This window comes from Alligator sinensis, unplaced genomic scaffold, assembly GCF_000455745.1.
Source record: "Alligator sinensis unplaced genomic scaffold, ASM45574v1 scaffold256_1, whole genome shotgun sequence".
NCBI lineage: Eukaryota > Metazoa > Chordata > Crocodylia > Alligatoridae > Alligator > Alligator sinensis.
The window spans coordinates 1288355-1299328 of NW_005842139.1; the positions used below are offsets into that span (position 1 = coordinate 1288355).

Here is a 10974-nt window from a genome sequence, read left to right on the forward strand (position 1 = left end):
GGGCTGGGAGGGATGGCAGGCCCTGCCAGACAGGGCGAGCACCTCTGTGCTGGAGCCGTGCCTCTCTTTCAGAGATTTCGGACAGCTGGGGTGGGTTGACGGCGCGAGTTGTGTTTGCACACCTCCCATTGCACGGGAGGCGGCGTGGCGGAGAATGGGGCACTTCTTTGTCTTCCTCGCTCGTGGTTTCTAGAAGAGACTGCTGCGCCCAGCGTTTGCGCGGAGGCTTTTGCCGGCAGGATATAGAGGCCTGGGCGCCTGGACTGATGCTTTATCCCTTTCCCCATTCAGTCAGAAGTTCACCGTCCTTCCTTTTCCGTGTCCTTGTGACAAGGTGGTTAGTAGCAGTCTGACAGGGTTGTGCCATGAGCGCTTCTGCTGCGGCCTCTAACTTGCAAACTTTAGCACCCGCACCACCCCAGCCCCCAGCAACTCACCTGCTGACCCTGGTTATTCATTTAGCCCTTTACCCCCCCAAATGCATCCAGACAAGGAGGTCCTATCAGCTTGGCCTTGAAATCAAGCCCAACCATGAAGTGTTTGCTGAATCAGAGTCTCAAGACCCGGCTTTATGCATCTCGCATCTCCCGCTCCGTTAAGGCTAGCAAGACGTTTTAATCTTTAGCTAAATGTAAGGTATCCTTGTCTTTTCTTCCTGGAGAATCAATGTCTGGTGAAGGGGGTGGTGGCTACCTTGCTAGAAAGCTATCGGCATTAATTGAACAGCTGCAATCAGGGTTCATCCACTTTTGAAGCAAAGGTATGTTATGAAATGGTATTTTTGTGTGGAATTTCAAAAACTGTCCATTTGGCAACCTGGGATGTTGGCTTTACTCATTAACCCCTCCCTAGGTAGTGACTTCTGTGGCTTCATTCATTACCCCTCTGGGACACTGGGTTCTGATTTCAGTAGTAAATAACTCTTGCAATACAAGAGAGAGAGAGAGGCTGTGGTAACCAGCTTTCCAGCACAGAAAATCATTTGATCCCTTTGTGTTTAAACCACGTTAATAAAGAATCTTGTCCTTTTTAGGATTGTACCATGTTTATAAGCTAATGCATTTCACGACCGTAGCGCACAAATACCAGTGTAACATAGCGGTCACTCGATAGCCTGCATCACTGGATAGAGCTCACAGGGTTTCTAGATCCCTCTACGTTTGCCCATTGGGATGGTAAACTCCCAAACACTGGTAGAGGACTTCAGAGCAGTTGCAGCATATGAACCTACTTTGAACTCATTTTGTTGACTAAATTTAAACATTTGGTGGTGGCGAATAGGGGAGTTAAAAGTTAAATTTCTAATGGAATTCCTCATCTGATTGCTCCTTTTTGTATTTCAATTATAAATGTAGATTTTATCTTTTAAAATCACACTTTTTAATTCTTTGAATTGCACAATACTTTTTCTGGAAGTAAGTTTTACTGGTTTTCATTCCTCCAGCCAGCTTTTCCCCCCCCTGTATATTGAAGTTCCCCATTTAATAATTTAATACATTTAATAAATCAATGTATGTAAAACTTTTTGTTAGCTTTTCCTTCCATATAACTTATTCGTTGGAGTGGTATCATTTTATACTATCTGGTGGAGTTTATGCATTACAAAAGTATATCCCTATAAATATTTATCTTCTGAGTGGCTTTGGAGTACTGCACATCAAATAAGAGGGTCTGGATGTGTACTGTTTATCTACTGACTTTGGAAACTTGGAGTAGGTTGCATATGATGGCAACATTCACGTTTCATAACCTAGTCGGGTGACAGTAACAGATTTCTGATTGCCATGCTTGTTCGATTAGTTTGTCGGTCCTTAAGCACATCTCCCATGACTTCATTGGGACGTTTATATGGAAGAGCTGCACATTCAGCACCCTCGGAGGTATCTGCTTTGTCTTCTATGATATTTTATAGGAACCACATGATATTATTTGATCATGTCGCCTCCTGAGTTTTGCACCAGCGTTCAGTCTTTGTTTACAAAAGAGCTTGGCAAAGCAGTTTAGGAATTTTATTTTATAAATTTAAAAACTGCCTCCTTTTATGCTTTTTTAATTTAAACTTTCCCTTGCAGCTTTAGGAACCTAAGGCAAGAGCCCTGTGTTGCTAATTAAGAAGCAGAAAGTGCCACCGATTTTAAGAAAAATGAAATTGATAGTCTAATTTTACTATCTAAGCTAAGTGAAATGCAAAATAGTAAAGTAATCCTAAATGATGAAATGTAAATTAGATTTTTAAATTAGGTAATGTTTGAAGATGTTAGGGTATTATAACATTTGTTTCATTGTTAATATTCTGAGATGTTTTAGGGAAAGGTAAGGAAAGATAAATCATAGCAAAATAATTTAAGTGACATTAAAAAAAATCAATTATAATATTAGGCTTATTGCTATGCAGAGGAAAAGCCCTTTGCAGAGAAATAAGTCTGTTCTTTACTCTGTGTGCTGGATAGAAAAAAAATAGCCTAAAGAAAAGATGCATCTCAGGCTGTGTGAATAGGGAGGCATTAGGGAGATCTTCCAGTACGTGAAGTGGTATGGATACTTCCCGCGTTGGCCTGCATGGGGGATATTTTACAATCCCAGATTTGGCATAGGTAGCAAGGAGGCTGGCACATACATGCCCATTTTTATCTCTTTTAAAGGGTTCTTAGGGATTTAGTTGTTAAGGGTTTTTTTCAAACCAGATGCTAGAAAGGAAATTTAATATATTTATTACAGAGTGCTCAAGAGAATATCTCAAATCTACAAGCTAAAGCCTGAACAAGTAGAATTTAAAAGAAACCCTGTGGGTGCAGAGCAGGTTGATACAGGCTATCTAGTTTGCAGCTTCAGGGTAACCTTGGCTGGGCTGGAGCTGGCACCCTTTCTTCCTGCCATTCCCCTTCCTAGTTTGTAAAGCTACGGGGGGATGATCAGTAATCTGAGATCTTTGCAAGGAAACCAGAAGTGCTTTGTGCTTTTATCGGTCCTGGGGTTAAGTTGCATTAAAAAAACGAATGGAGAGAAAAAGCGCTATTTGGGTTTATCTCCAAGCGTGAGTTCCCTAAAACAGAGTAGGTCTCCCCACTGTCCTGGGGGACCCAATCGCGGGCGTAGGTTAAGGATCCTGGATTTGTACGTGCGCTTTCTTGTGTTCTGGGGGATCTAATGTACTTGCTTATCCCTCCACACAAATAAATGCACGTGGGGGCCGTGGAGGTGAAGCAGTTGCCAAATGGCAAACTGGCTGCCCCACACTGGTTTCAGACACCCTGCCTATAGGTAGCCAGCTAAAACATATCACAAGCTGGGCTGAGCACAGCCTCTGCACAGCTGTGAACAGCTGTTCACAGCCTGCGCGCTTCTGGCTAGCTCAGGAGTTGGGTAGAGCTGGTATAAAGTGCCAGGCTAAACCCGCACTCCTCTTATAAGCAGAACTTCATCTCTGAAGCTTTGGTCCTTTTCTTTTTATCGCTCCTCAGTGGTGCCGGGGCCAAATGATGTCTTGCCACTCAGTATATTCTTGGAGTCACATACTTGACTCCATGACTCCTTGACGTCTACCAAATTTAAAAGAGTGTTTTTAGAGAGTCAAGTTTGGGGTCTCTGTGGTTGCAGAGATGATTTTCCAAATAAAGGCTACTGAGTCTGCTACTTAGGCAACTCCTTTCCCTGGGATGTTGACTTCTAAATGGTTACCATCACAGGATTGTTTTGGCCGTAGTATCTAAATATTCTAGGGCTGTGGGTGAAGCTTCCTTTATTTTCTAATAACTGTAGGAGTCAGCGGGAGGAAATAGCCCTATTTGTGTTGTAGAATTGGGGGCAAAGTATATCTTTCTAGATCAGTGGTTTTCAAACTTTTTTCATGCACGGACCCCTAAAAGATTTCAAATGGAGGTGCAGACCCCTTTGGATATTTCGAATGCAAGCATGGACCCCTTTGAATGGTAAGGATGGGTATTCACATACTTTTAATTGATCATAATCATCTTCCGTGGACCCCTTAGGCATAGCCTACAGACCCCCCAGGTTTCCACGGACCACAGGTTAGAAACCACTGTTCTAGATCATTTTAGGTTGGCTCTTTTTTTTTTTTCCTGTTTGATTTTTCATCATTATTAACTATTACTGTATGAAGAATCATCCTGACAGCAGTTGTGAAGAGCAGCCAAGGTAACTGGGATGAATGCATCCTTGTAGAAATGTGGCTAGAGCAACATGAGAAAGGTACGTTTCTGATGTTCATCACTAAAGTCCGATTAGCTGTAACGGCTCTTTGGGCTTAAGGTAAATCTCCAACATTTCCAACATTAATCTTCTTTGAAACTCTGTCATGTTTCTAAATTAACTGTTGTAGCTATTTGGATCAAGTAGAGCATCTCATAGAATTTAGTATCACTGATAAGATGCAAATAGCTCAGCATCTATCAGTAAGAAGGACCCATTTAGCATGAATAAAGGAACATTTTATTTTAAACACTATATAAACCATAATAGAATATAACTGTTCTGTGCAGAAGGATGGATCTATGAAAGGAAAATCTGTCACAGGGTTCAGGACAAAATATGCCCTCAGAGTTGAATTTCTGTGGTGCATCCTTTGATTCGGCTGTATCTTTGAAGGATTTTGCAGCACAAGTAACAAAAGAAGAAGAAAAAACAACGGGGAAGCGAAAAAATAATAATTAAAAAAGGTGACGGCGCCTGACGAGATTTCTGATTGTTTACAAGTAGTCTGTTTACGTCACAGCCCTGCTCTACAGCAGTTTTTTGGGAAACGTTTAATTTATTTTTTTTAAGTCTAGCATGCAATGACCTCTCTTACATCTTTTAATTAAAAGTTTGGATGCAGTGAATAATTATGGCCTGCCTGTGAAGGTTTTGTTCTGTTTATGAATGCTGCCTTGGAAAAGCACTGATCTTACTCAGAGGTTTTGCGTGGTGCTTTTCCTTTGGGGTTAGCGGAGAGATGATCCGTCTTGGGCTCGTTCTGTTTCCAGGTGCCAGGAGAAGATGCTCTCTGAAAACGATAGCTCAACAAACAGGCATTTTATGCTGTTCCATGACCTAGCACAGTCAGTTAGGGATTTGATTTAAAAAACATTGAGCGACTTAAACCTAAACCAAAATGGTAGTGAATTTCTCAAGTTTCTTTAGGTTTGTTTGGTATTTATAGTTCTTTCCAACATTTTTGGTAAGGAAAAAGGGTTTTGGTGGGAAGATCTAAATGTGTATTATTTTTAGCTGTTAGTATTTCTGCCAGCTTATCCCCCATACTGTATATTGCTCATGTATTGTGAAACCACGGAAAACATTTTTTTTTTAATTTTGTGGAAGAATAAATATTGTATTGCAAGTCAGTTTATTACCTGAATTAGGAAGCAAGGACTTATTAGCCACACTTGTGCACTCATGTTTGCAACATCCCCACAACGTGCAATAGCATCTGCAGTCTGGCTGAAAGAGTTTTTTTTAAATAAAATGTTCTACAAAAACCGTATCTAGAGTTCCTCACAAAAAGAAAACAATATATATGGGTAGCTTGATACTACAAGGATCTAGTGCATGGTAGGTGATTTTTCTAAACATGTTTTTAGAGAATTTTTAATAGAATATAGGCAATCGGGACTCGTCGTAGAGATGATATCTTTTATTAGACCCACAAGGCTTTTGTGCAAAAAAAAAAATAATTTTTTTAATCTTGCAAAATCTTTTGCAAAAATCTTGTGGGTCTAATAAAAGATATCATCTTGACTATGAGTCCTAATTGCTTTTTCTTCTAGACCAATACGGCTACAACCTGGATACCTAATAGAATATTTTGACTCTAAAAACATTGTGAAGCACCTTGTTTTTGTGGGTTGTGACTAAACCGATATTTTGCAGTCTTGTTTTCTTTCTCCTGCTTCTGCGGTCACAGTAGTTAATGATATTCTCATATGTGTGTTGAGGTTCAACCGGAATTTTCTCCAATTTATTAATATAATTGAACAGACTTGTACAGTACTTGAGACCTACCGTTCTTAGGGACTTTGGTACATCTGCTGGCACTTAACTGGTCTGGGTGCTTTCTCCTTTTCATGTTCTTAAGTAAGCTGCCTTCTTCCTGTATGTCACCAGTCATGACCCTTTTCGGTTTACATGCTATTAGTTCCTCCCTTGCATTCTCTACATGCATCACTCTTCCAACAGAATTACTCCAGACTTGAATTAATTCATTATTTGTTTGCAGTGCCGTACTCTTTTCAGTGGATGTGAATTTGTTTGCAGCTGTTGCCGTTCCCTCACTCAAGTTTGAATATCCTCCTGGTTGCCAAAAGGTGTTTTTTAACTTTATGCTCCAAGCACTATGACCACCAAATAACAAGGTGCAGAAAAGGATCGGTCATGGGGAAGAAAGAAGAGGTGCTCCCTGTCTTGACCTCAAGTAATGAACTCTCAGACTGACTTTTGTTCTTTTCTTTTTTAAGCTTTATTAAAGATGAATCTCATCCTTATAAAAGAAGGGAAAAACAGTTAAATACATCCATGTTCTTAAGGTGTTATGGTTTGCGACATCCTCCAGCTCACATGACTACTTAATTTCCTTTGACTTCAGCTGAGATGGCTGTCAATCCCATAGACTCCTTTGTGTGTGTTTGGAGCCATGGTCCTTTAGTTTTTGGTATATCTGGATTTAAAGTTGTGTTAAGAAGGATATTCAGATCTTAATTTGGTGATTGTTGTTCAGGTGTCTTTCTTGTGGCATCCCACAACCCCTTTTTGCGGTTGTATTTTTTCAGTGCCCATGGCAGGGGTCAGACTTGATGATCTGCTCAGGTCCCCTCCGACCCTACCGACTATGAACCTATGAATGCTCTGGAACATTTTTGATTAAGCCCAGAGGGGCCCTTCCCCATTTCATATTAAGTGAACCAGAGCTTTAATGCTGTTCTCCTTCAGTACGTCTTTAATGATGGGTTGGCATGTTGGATGATAGTAATACCTATGATGTTTGGACGTGGCAAAGGGATGAAGGAAGAAGAAAATGGACAGAATAGTGAGACAAGGGAAGAGCAACAAAGTACACCCCATTCAAAAGAGAGCCTCTGGCCAATCAGACGTGGCTGCCACTGAAAAGCCAGCTCTGGTGTAGAAAAACAGCAGTCGTGGGGAACGAAGAAGAGCTGTTTCATCACTTTACCTCAAGTAATGAAATATTGAGGCATAATTTTTCGGGAGCCACGTCTTTCATAAATGGTGGGACGTGCCCTTGGAGCGTGTCCTCATCCCCGCTTCCTCCTGGGTCTGCCTGCATTGGCTCGTCTGGTGAGGGGGCTTTGTCGCCTTGTGCTTTTGCTGTTTCACATTTTAAATTTACCCTTAGATCTGGATCCATTGGTATTGCAGCCATGTAATAGTGACTGTAAGGGATCGTGGGAGTCCTGTGTTACAGACACCTGCCCAAGCAGGAAAATTCTGCACAGAGGGTTGTTGGGGGTATTTCTGGTACTAGCATCACACAAAAGTGCCTGTACTTTTTGCTTGCACAGAGGAAGTAAGACCCAAAGCAGCAAATAGTACATAGTTGGCAGGAGACTTCATGCCCTGCTAGACAACTCCAGTCCCTCAAACTGTATCTTGAATGTGAAGCTTTTAAAATTATTATTCTGTTAAATGATTTGGCATGTCTCTCCTTCCTCTTCTTACTCCCATCACTCCAGGATCCTGTGCTGTCTCGACACTAACTCTCAGGCCAGCCAAATTCCTCACTTCACCAGTAGGACCATAGAAAGAGAGAGAGTTTGCTGCCACTCCAGATTTCCCACAACAGAGAAATGTGACTGGAGGGGTGAGAAATTCATTGCTTTGCTCAGATGTTTTCTTGTCGCAGCAGAGCGGGAGGAAAGTAACAGCCAGGCTATTTCCTCCTCCCACTCCCTGCTCGGGAAGGAGGGAGGGCTCTAAGGTCAGCCCTGGGCTCTGCTCGCTGTGCCAGCTAGGCTGACCCCTGCCATAGATGATCTCGTTAAGAAGCGTAAATTGCTGAAGAGCATGGCAAAGTCAATGGGGGTAATTTGTACCCCCGACTTCCTGTGCTTTAGGAAACCACCTACATCAAAAAGTAAAAACTGGTGCTGGATATGAGATGCATTAGGGTGTGGGTTTTGTGTTGTGTTGGTTTTTTTAACCTGGTGGATATTGAGACTTGCAGATGGTCTCTCTGGCTGTGTAGGCTTTTCTGTAAAACAGACTAGATAAAACAATTAAAAGAGGTTAAAGCGTACGCCATTCAGACATACATTTTTGCTAGGGCAGTGTTTCCTCATTCTGCACTTAAAGACTGACCCCTCCACCCCCGCCCGTCCTGTGCAGCTGTGCCTTGTTCTTTTTAAGCCTATCTCTATCCCTGTCTCCATCTCTGTCTCTCCTGTTATGTTCTTATTAACTCTCGCTTCATCCTGAAAGGTGGAAGGAAGTTTGGAGCCCTGTCCTTTTGAAGGTGTCTGCAACTTCACGTGGACAGAGTAATCTTTCTTACCCATCAACTCTAGGTTTCTTGCTGTTCGAATTTCAGAGGCGCATTCATGAGTGGAAGTAGGACGAATTAAATAAGGATGCATTGAACATCTGGGAAATGAGGGGGCATAATGGATCTAATCCTCACCCAAATCTTCACTCTTGTGCAGAGGTGGCATTTACGGTCCTCTGATGATTATAATACTGCTCTCTGCAGACCCGCTCCCCTGATGCTTGTTCCAAATTATGCTGGGTTAGAATGAAAAATGCATCTGAGGATCAGTGTAATGTAGGGACTGTCAGCCGTTTCCTGTTTCCCTTAACAACACTGCTTTCTTTTTCTGTGCAGCCAGGACTTCTCCGGGAGTGCGTTGCATCATTTTTACATTGCATAGTTCTGGGATGGGCTCTAAAATGCTGGAGCATCATACTGACACAGGGCATCTTAAACTGGATAATGCCCGTGTTGGTGAGAACTGTAGATGCATGCGTTGAAGGGTCAAGCCTGTTGTATTAGTTTCGCCCTCCTGTTTGTGGATATGCAGGGGCTGTGAAATGGTGGATTAATAGCTGCAATAGCTGTTTTTAGAAATTATTCTGCTGGCATCTTGTAGGTTTATTGGGCAGAAGGAAGAGGCTTTAATAGAGAAAGCAGGCAGCCACTTTGGAAGAAGTATTCACACTTGTACTTTCAGTGGCGTAGTATTTCAAGAGCAAGTACGTGAAGTTAAGTTCTTTTCTTTATAGGTTTCTGTATAGGTGTGTGTAGAACTCATTGTATTCTCAGAGCACTTTCCAGTTGTACATCAGACAACATGCTAAACTTCATGTGGTGGTGGTCTTTTCTCATTCTGTTGGCAGAAGAAGCCTATAAAGTGGACTGTCTTGTCGAGGTAGGGGCTTTTTTTTTAATTACATATTGTTGCTGTGTCTTTATATTCAAGAAATCAAAGTTAAATACATGTGCCTTGAACCTGATCTGTGATGGCACTTATTTCCTGGGGGAGTTGATATCAGTTTTGCATTAGCCGCTTGGAAACAGAATTTGCTTGCATAGATAATTTCTTCTACAGTACAAGAGGACCATGGGCGTTATCATAGAATTGTGGCAGCTTTTTCGCTATCTTGGGCCCAGGTCATGGAGTACCCTGAAGCTCAAATCTAAAACCTTAAACGATTTGAAATTCTGTAGGATGCAAGTGCAGAGAGAAGAGGGCAAGTCATGATAGCTAGGGACAGAAATTACACGTAAAGCAGTATAAAGGGTCAGAAACCAGTTCAAATCTGTAACGTGGCAGAAGTTCAGCACGCATAAACTGCTTTAAAAATGGCCAAAACCACTTTAAGGTAAATCTGGATGGATGTAGTATCAGAAATAACTGATTTAGGTTAAATCTATTTATTGAACTTCTGTCCCAGATCCCCTCCAGATTCAAGTTAACTCACAATCCCCCAGCATCCCAGATTGCTTTGTGCCTCCCCTGCAAATCCCTGGTGGCAAGGTGGGAAGGCTAGCCTGGGCCCAAGTTGTGCGCTCCAGCTAAGCAGGGAAGCATCCTCTAGCGCCCCCTGGCTTCTGGCCTGGGCCACAGCCGGGTCTGGTCTGGGTCACTGCCAGCATGTGGCTGCATTTTGGGAATCAAAAGTGAATGTCTGTTCACTTGCTTATCAGTTCAATCTACGCTGCTTAGACTAACCTGTGAAGATTGAATCGATTCAGCCTGGGGCTTTTTGAATGTCTGTACATAGCTGATGTGTTTGCATTAGCCTCTGTTGCTAAGGGGGCATGCCACAGCATTCAGTACTGATTGGAGTCTTTTAATATTCCTAGTTGTATTGTAACCAAGAGATGGCAAAGGCATGAATAACCAAGGCCAGATAACCCAGTATGATTTGATTCAGATCTTTAGCTGCTATTACAGGGAGGAGACCCTAGCCAGTTGGAGACAGTGGTTTCTTAAAAAGACAATTGGTTTTCATTATCACACTGTTGAGCCAGTGATACCTGTGGGAATGATTAGTTAATATCTTAATTGCATTTTGTATTTTATGTAGTGCCCAAAAGTTTACAAACTTAAATTTTTTCATACTTAGTTACTACAGGACCCTGTGTAGTGCCCGGTCATACTACCTGGTGCTTTCAGTCAAAAATGAAAGAGAATTTAGGCCAGGGATGTAAAACTGATGTAGCCTCCTGGGCCAGATCCAGATTGCAGGGGTCCCTCACAGGCTGAATACAGACCCACAGTAACAGGGCAAGTGGTGTCAGGGTGCTGTGGAGGTAAATGTAGCTGTCATCCACCCCTCACTGCTGATGGTCTTCCCCAACAGGGTTGCATACCTCAGATTTTCGTGGCAGCTCCTGCCCCTTCAGTTCTTGCCGTTCTGGTTGCCCTGTGGACCAGATGACACTGCTCTGAGGGCCAGGTAGAGCCAATGGGTTTGGCATCCCTCATCGAGGCTGTTGAAGTTGTAGGCAAGAACTTAAAGGAA

General features: G+C 42.3%; 1 protein-coding gene across 1 annotated transcript in view; it reads left to right on the plus strand.

Annotated features, from left to right (window-relative positions):
- The first annotated feature begins 708 nt into the window (after positions 1-708).
- Positions 709-10974, plus strand: part of LOC102369995 (ELAV-like protein 4) — a 108970-nt gene continuing 98704 nt past the window's right edge. The window contains exon 1 of the mRNA XM_006025310.3: positions 709-760. The gene's annotated coding sequence lies outside the window, so the exon portion shown is untranslated. The remainder of the gene's footprint in view (positions 761-10974) is intronic.